The sequence below is a fragment of the Sciurus carolinensis genome, chromosome 8 (genome assembly GCF_902686445.1).
Source record: "Sciurus carolinensis chromosome 8, mSciCar1.2, whole genome shotgun sequence".
Classification (NCBI taxonomy): domain Eukaryota; kingdom Metazoa; phylum Chordata; class Mammalia; order Rodentia; family Sciuridae; genus Sciurus; species Sciurus carolinensis.
This window is the reverse complement of record NC_062220.1, coordinates 113,296,657-113,305,417: the sequence shown is the minus strand read 5'-3', so window position 1 is coordinate 113,305,417 and position 8,761 is coordinate 113,296,657.

The following is an 8,761-nucleotide window of genomic DNA, read 5'->3' as shown; positions in this document are numbered from 1 at the left end:
TCTGTACAAGGAGAAAAGAGGTTGAATAATAATATAGCATAAACATTGCAGATATATACTTAAAACTAAGGGGCTGATAGAATATAGACATTGAAAAGGAGAAATAAAGAGAGGTTGACAGGGAATAGAGGTGGGAGAATCAATGAGGAAAGAAGAAAAGCTAAGGAGGTACAAATGAAAACAGATATCAAAAAAATACAATTAACTGAATATACACAAATTTAGTGAAAAAGATGGAAAACATACAATGAAAGACACCAAAAAAGTAAATTACATAACAAGGAAAAACAAAACTGAAAAAAGAATTGATGATTCTTGGCCGTCACTGGTTGGTTGCAGTCACAGAGCCTGCCAGACCACCACCCCGAGGTTTGTTGCCATCGTGGAGTTAGCCAGAGGCTTCTTTATAGGCTGATGCAGGCATTTTGAATTACTTCTGAGGGCGTGGCCATCATCATTGGAAGGGCAGCTCCCTTCCTGAGACACCTACAGGAGGCTAGAGGACCTTTCACAAGACCTAGGAGAAAAGAAGAGGAAGTATTGAGAGCCTAACTCAGTGCCACAGGGTAATACACCCCACCTGAAGGCCACCACGCCTAGAAGGCCAGCTTCCTAGTGGAGCACTGCATTATCAAATTCCTTCAAGACTTCAGGCTACTGAAGGCTAAGAGATAAATTATTGGAAATCTACAGGGACAATATTAGTCAATAGAGGAAATCTGCAATATCACAGAGTTTCACTATTAGAGGGCTAGATACCAGAAAAATATGAGAAAAGAAGGGAAGAAAATGTCCCAAACAAACCTAGAAACTATATCAATAAAACCCAAAGACAGCACAGAAGAAGAAATGACAGAAAGGGAGTTCAGAATGTACATAATCAAAATGATCAGGGAAGCAAGTGCGGAGATGAAAGAGGAAATGCAGGCATTGAAGGATGGGATGAAAGGGCAAATTCAGGCATTGAATGATCACACCAATCCACAGTTAAAAGAGCAAATACAGGAAGCAAAAGATCATTTCAATAAAGAGTTAGAGATATTAAAAAAAACAGAAATCCTTGAATGAAAGAAACAATAAACAAATTAAAACTCCATAGAAAGCATAACAAATAGGATAGAACACCTGGAATGCAGAACCTCAGATATCAAAGACAAAATATTTAATCTTGAAAACAAAGTTGGCCAAACAGAGAAGACAGTAAGAAATCATGAACAGTATCTACAAGAACTATGGGATATCATGAAAAGGCCAAATTTAAGAATCATTGGGATTGAGGAAGGCTTAGAGAAACAAACCAAAGGAATGAACAATCTATTCAATGAAATAATATCAGAAAATTTCCAAAATCTGAAGAATGAAATGGAAAATCAAGTACAAGAGGCTTATAGGACTCCAAATACACAAAATTATAACATACCCACACCAAGGCATGCTATAATGAAAATACCTAACATACAAAATGAAGACAGAATTTTAAAGGTTGCAAGAGAAAAGAATCAAATTACATTCAGGGGGAAACCAATAAGAATATCAGAAGATTTTTCAATCCAGACCCTAAAAGCTAGAAGGGACTGAAACAATATTTTTCAAGCCCTGAAAGAAAATGGATGCCAACCAAGAATCTTATACTCAGCAAAACTAACCTTCAGATTTGATGATGAAATAAAATCATTCCATGATAAACAAAAGCTAAAAGAATTTACAGAAAGAAAGCCAGCATTACAGAACATTCTCAGCAAAATATTCCATGAAGAAGAGTTGAAAAACAATGATGTAAATCAACAAAGGGAGGAACTACCCTAAAGGAACAGTCAAATAAAGGAGAAATCAAGTCGTGTCAAAAAAAAAAAAAATGAGCCAAATGACCAGGAATACAAATCATATCTCGACAATAACCCTGAATGTTAATGACCTGAACTCATCAATCAAAAGACATAGACTGGCAGATTGGATTAAAAAGAAAGTTCCAACAATTTGCTGCCTGCAAGAGACTCATTTCATAAAAAGAGATACCCGCAGACTAAAGGTGAAAGGATGGGGAAAAAAATACCATGTACACGGACACAACAAAAAAGCTGGAGTATCCATCCTCATATCAGATAATGTGGACTTCAAGTCAAAGTTAGTCAGAAGGGATAAAGAAGAACATTTCATACTGCTTAAGGGAAGCATAAATCAGCAAGACATAACAATCATAAATATCTATGCCCCGAACATTGGCTCATCCATATACATCAAACAAATCCTTCTCAGTGACAGGAATCAAATAGACCACAACACAATAATACTAGGTGATTTTAACACACCTCTTTCACCACTGGACAGATCCTCCAAACAAAAATTAAACAAAGAAACCATAGATCTCAATAACACAATCAATAATTTAGACTTAACGGACATATATAGAACATACTATCCAACCAAGAGCGAATACACTTTCTTCTCAGCAGCTCATGGATCCTTTTCTAAAATAGACCATAAATTATGCCACAAAGCTAATGTTACCAAATACAAAAAGATAGAGATACTACCTTGTACTCTATCAGATCATAATGGATTGAAATTAGAAATAAATGACAGAGTAAAAAACAGAAACTACTCCAACACCTGAAGATTAAATGATACGCTATTGTATGATGAATGGATAACAGAAGATATCAGGAAGGAAATTTAAAAAATTCTTAGAGGTAAATGAGAACAAAGAGATAACATATTAAATATCTGGGACATTATGAAAGCAGTTCTTAGAGCAAAACTGATTTCATGCAGCGCATTCAATAAAAGAAGAAAAATTCAACAAATAAACGACCTAACACTATGACTGAAAGCCCTAGAAAAAGATGAACAGAGCAACACCAAAAGTAGTAGAAGACAGGAAATAGTTAAAATAAGAGCTGAAATCAACGAAATTGAAATAAAAGAAACAATCGGAAAAATTAACAAAATAAATAGTTGGTTCTTTGAAAAATTTACAAAATTGATAAACCTTTAGCCATACTAACAAAGAGAAGACGAGAGAAAACCCAAATTACTGAAATTTGGAATGAACAAGGAAATATCACAACAGACACGATTGAAATACAAAACATAATTAGAAGTTATTTTGAAAATCTATACTCCAACAAAATAGAAAATCTCAAAGACATCAACAGGTTTCTAGAGACATATGAATTACCTAAAGTGAACAAGGAGGACATACACAATTTAAATAAATAAATTTCAAGTAATGAAATAGAAGAAGTCGTCAAAAGCCTACCAACAAAGAAAAGTCCAGGACCTGATGTGTTCTCAGCCGAGTTCTACAAAACCTTTAAAGAAGAGCTCATTCCAATACTCCTCAAAGTATTTCATGAAATAGTAGAGGAGGAAACCCTTCCAAACTCATTCTATAAAGCCAATATCACCCTGATACCTAAACCAGACAGAGACACATCGAGGAAAGAAAATTTCAGACCGATATCCTTAATGAACATCGACGCAAAAATTCTCAACAAAATTTTAGCAAATCGCATACTAAAATATATTAAAAAGATAGTGCACCATGATCCAAGTGAGTTTTATCCCAGGGATGCAAGGTTGGTTCAACATCAGGAAATCAATAAATGTCATTCACCATATCAACAGACTTAAAGTTAAGAATCACATGATTATTTCGATAGATGCAGAAAAAGCACTCGATAAAATACAGCAACGCTTCATGCTCAAAACACTGGAAAAAATAGGGATAGTGGGAACATTCCTTAACATTGTAAGGGCCATCTACACTAAGCCCATGGCCAATATCATTCTAAATGGTGAAAAACTGAAAGCATTCCCCCTAAAAACTGGAACAAGGCAGGGATGCCCTCTTTCACCACTTCTATTCAACATCATCCTTGAAACTCTAGCCAGAGCAATTAGACAGACCAAGGAAATTAAAGGGATACAAATAGGAAAAGAAGAACTCAAACTAATTCCTATTCGCTGATGACATGATTATATATTTAAAGGAAACAGAAAATTCCACCAGAAAACCTTTAGAACTCATAAGTGAATTCAGTAAAGTAGCAGGATATAAGATTAAAGCTCATAAGTCCAATACATTTTTATACATAAGTGATAAATCTTCAGAAAGAGAAGTTAGAAAAACTACCCCATTCACAATAGCCTTGAAAAAAATACAATGCTTGGGAATCAATCTAACAAAAGAGGTGAAAGACCTCTACAATGAGAACTACAGAACACTAATGAAAGAAATTAAAGAAAACCTTAGAAGATGGAAAGATCTCCCATGTTCTTGGACAGGCAGAATTAATATCGTCAAAATGATCATACTACCTAAAGTGCTATACAGATTCAATGCAATTCCAATTAAAATCCCAATGATGTACCTTACAGAAATAGAGCAAACAAACATGAAATTCATCTGGAAGAATAAGAAACCCAGAATAGCTAAAGCAATCCTTAGCAGGAAGAGTGAAGCAGGGGGTATCGCAATACCAGACCTTCAACTATACTACAAAGCAATAGTAACAAAAACAGCATGGTATTGGCACCAAAATAGACAGGTAGATCAATGGTACAGAATAGAGGACATGAACACATACCCAAATAAATACAATTATCTCATATTAGACAAAGGTGCCAAAAATATGCAATGAAGACAAGATAGCTTCTTCAACAAATGGTGCTGGGAAAACTGGAAATCCATATGCAACAGAATGAAACTAAACCCCTATCTCTCACCCTGCACAAAAATCAACTCACAGTGGATCAAGGACCTTGAAATCAGACCAGAGACCCTTCTTCTTAAAGAAGAAAAAGTAGGTCCAAATCTTCAACCAGTCTGCTTAGGATCAAACTTCCTTAACAGGACTCTCATAGCTCAAGAAATAAAAGCAAGAATCAATAACTGAGACAGATTCAAACTAAATAGCTTTCTCTCAGCAAAGGAAACTATCAATAATGTGAAGAGAGAGCCTACAGAGTGGGAGAAAATCTTTGTCACTCATATTTCAGATAGAGCGCTATTTTCCAGAATAGATAAAGAACTCAAAAAACTCTACACCAAGAATACAAATAACCCACTCAACAAATGGGCTAAGGATATGAGCAGACACTTCACAGAAGAAGATCTATAAGCAATCAACAAACATATGTTCACCATCTTTAGTAATAAGAGAAATGCAAATCAAAATTACCCTAAGAATTCCATCTCACCCCAATTAGAATGGCGATTATCAAGAATTCAAGCAAAAATAGGTTTTGGCGAGGATGTGGGGGAAAAGGTACACTCATACATTGCTGGTGGGGCTGTTAGTGCAGCCACTCTGGAAAGCAGTGTGGAGATTCCTTAGAAAACTTGGAATGGAACCACCATTTGGCCCAGCTATCCCACTCCTTTGCCTATACCCAAAGGACTGAAAATCAGCATACTACATGGATACATCCGCAGCAGTGTTCATAGCTGCTCAGTTCACAATAGCCAGATTGTGGAACCAACCTAGATTCCCCTCAATTGATGAATGGATAAAGAAACTGTGGTATATATATATCATGGAATATTACTCAGTCATAAAGAATAATAAAATTATGGCATTGCAGGCAAATGGATGAAATTGGAGAATATCATGCTAAGTGAGATAAGCCAATCTCAAAAAACCAAAGGACGAATGATCTCACTGATAAGTAGATGAGGACACAAATAGGGTGGGAAGGAGGCAAGAATGGAGGAAGGAGGGACTCTATAGAGGGATAAGAGGGGTGGGAGAGGTGGGGGAGGAGAAAAATAACAGAATGAATCAAAAACTATTACCCTAGGTAAATGTATGATCATACAAAGGGTATGCCTCTACTTCATGTACAAACAGAGAAACAAGATGTATCCCATTTGTTTACAATAAAAATGAATTTTTAAAAAAATCCATGAACATGAGATGCATTTTTGTATTTTTGAATCCTCTTCAAATTCTTTCAAAATATTTCAGAATTTTCCTTATGGAGATCTTTCACACCTGTGGCAGATTATTTTAATTTTATCCCTGATCATTTTAATTTTGTACATTAAAAAACAATATTATTTTCTTAATTTCTATTTCAGAAACTTAGCTTTTGGAATATAGCAAAGGTACTAATTTTGTATGTTGAATTTTCATTCAGCATCTTTGCTGAATTCACTGTTTATTTTTGTGGAGCCTTTGGGTTTATCTAAATATAACATACTGTCAGATGCAAACAAGTATGATTTGACTCCTCTTTTCCCAACCTGGGTATTCTTTGTTTCTTCTGTATGATTGTTCTACCTAGGGCTTACAGCACTATGTTGAGTAAAAGTAGTAAAAAGGGCCATCTTTGTCTCTTTTCAGTCATTAGGGAAAAACTTTTCAGCTTTTGTACATTCAGTTAATGATAGCCTTTGGCTAAGTACATATGGTCTTTATTACAATTAACTACATTTCTTTTCATTTCTTTCAGTATTTTTATCTTGAAGTAATGTTGAATTTTATCAGATAAATTTTCTGCATAATTGACATTATCATATCTATTTTTTGTTCTATTGATGCAGTGTTTGCATTTATTGCCTTGACCAAGTTGAATCATCCTTGCATCTGGGGGATGAATCCCACTTGCTCATGGGATAATAATTGTTTTATATGTTTTTGGAGTTTGTTTGCCAGTATTTTTTTAAGAAATTTTGAACCTTAACTTTTGAGGATATTGACCTATAGTTTTTTTTTTTGTTGTTCTTGTGTCATTTTCTGGTTTTGGAATCAGAAGGAATACTTGTCTTGCGGTATGTGTTTAGTAGAATTCCTTTCTTTCAGTTTTTGGAATAATTTTGGGAGAATTGCAATATGTGTGCTATAACTGCTTAGTATAACTCAACAGTGAAGCCATCTAATGTGATTAATTCATCTAGTATTAGTACAGATAATTCTACTTCCTCCTGGTTTCTATGTGCATGAAATGTTTTATTCAATTTCCTCACATCATCCTTTGAGGACTAGTTTTTATTACTGATTTAATCTCATTGTTTTTGATAATCTCAGTTTTTCTATTTCTTCATGATTCCATCTTAGTAATGTGTATGTGTGTAGTAATTTTTCTGTTTATTCAAGACTGCGAATTTTTTTGGGGGGGATAGTGTTAAAGGATCTTCACCCAGAGATATGGGACCAGGAAAAAACAGTGTTTTCATTCATGCCAAAAAAAGGCTCAGTTGATTCCTATTTAAAGACTGAGCATTCAGTTAGGAAAGCATAGATTATATACTCTTATTAGTTTTCTTTTACATACTAGTTTTTTGTTTCCTATAAGAGACAATATATGTTTTGGATACACATTCTATTTCTATATTACATAGTAGCAACGATTTTGCAACTGAGTTGTGTAAGGCTCAATTAATATTGATGACATCATGTTATCTTTCTCTGAGCTCTGAGAAAATCTCTATCCCATTGCCCATTTTGATGTTCAGGTCTTTCCTGGGTCAGGGAGTATCATTCTGTTATAATGACTTATGTATTCATAACATCATGACATGAGCAGCCATTTTCCTTCCAACAATAGCCCTTATGAAACTAGATTTAGAATTGTAACCAGAGGTAACAGGCAAGACAGGAGAAGGCAGAGACCTAACATAAAAACCACAGTACTTGTGAAACTTTTTAATTCCCCTCAAAGTTGAAAGCTATCCTACAGATAATTTCCCAGGCTTCCAATCTTCCAGGACTATGCTGGGACATGGGTCGCCTTTTAATCCAACCTGCAGGTTCCTGAGATGGTTTCATGATAGGAGAAATGAGTATGAGAAAGTAGGGTTGTGGCAACACGTTGGTCTGATCAAGATATATGAAGGCATGGATCACAAAACGAGAGACTGAAGTCCATAAAATGGGAGCCAGATTAAATGCAAACCATAAAATGAAGCGTTCTGACAAAAGGAGGTGAAAGACTGTCAATATAAGCTTTTCAACAGAATACCAATGTGCTGGAACAGTTGCTGATTCTCCTAAAGTGAAAAGTAAGACTTAGACTGTGGTAACAAAGAGGGCTAAAAGAGTGGCATTGCCAAAGAATCACAGTAAATCGGCCAATGTAGATTATAAGAGTAGCCCAGTTATAGCAGCCAGCAATTGATTGCTCAAATTTCTGCCATGCACAGATCAGTCAGACTCCAGAGTTCCCAAAGCAAGACTGTTGTCCTTAGTCTTTCAGGTGAAACTTGTTTATTTTGGATTGTCAACTTGCATGGTCCCACTGATTGGGAATGCATTTACAATTATAAGATGCTGGTTTCATTCTGCTGTAATGAAACCAAGGGACCGCTTCAGCCATGTTTACTGAAGTGGCTTTGAATAAAATGTCAGTAAATGGACACTTCCAAAGAGTTTTTAGAGGTTGGACATTTTCTTCTTCTTCTTCTTCTTTTTTTTTTTTTTTTCACTCAGAAAGAAGGAGCCTTTAAGCAGCCTTGACTCCAGCCTCAGCCATTGTCCAGGGAGCTCTAGTGGTGGGACAGTGCTCACAGTGCACTGTGGATCACAGCAGGCCCGTGGCTGGGGAAACAGGCTGAAGGATATCACTCCAGGGTAGAGGGGCCAGGGGCAGAGGCTGCTCAGAGATGCCAGCAGAGTTGCTCTCAAGGCCAGGCAGGGGAAGAGTAGCAGCTACTGATTTTTGATGGAGTCGTCAAATGACAGGACAGCAGTAGGCAACGCCCAGGCTCCCCTGTCTGCCCACAGGCCTCCTGAGGGAAAGGGGTTTGTGTGGGGTGCCC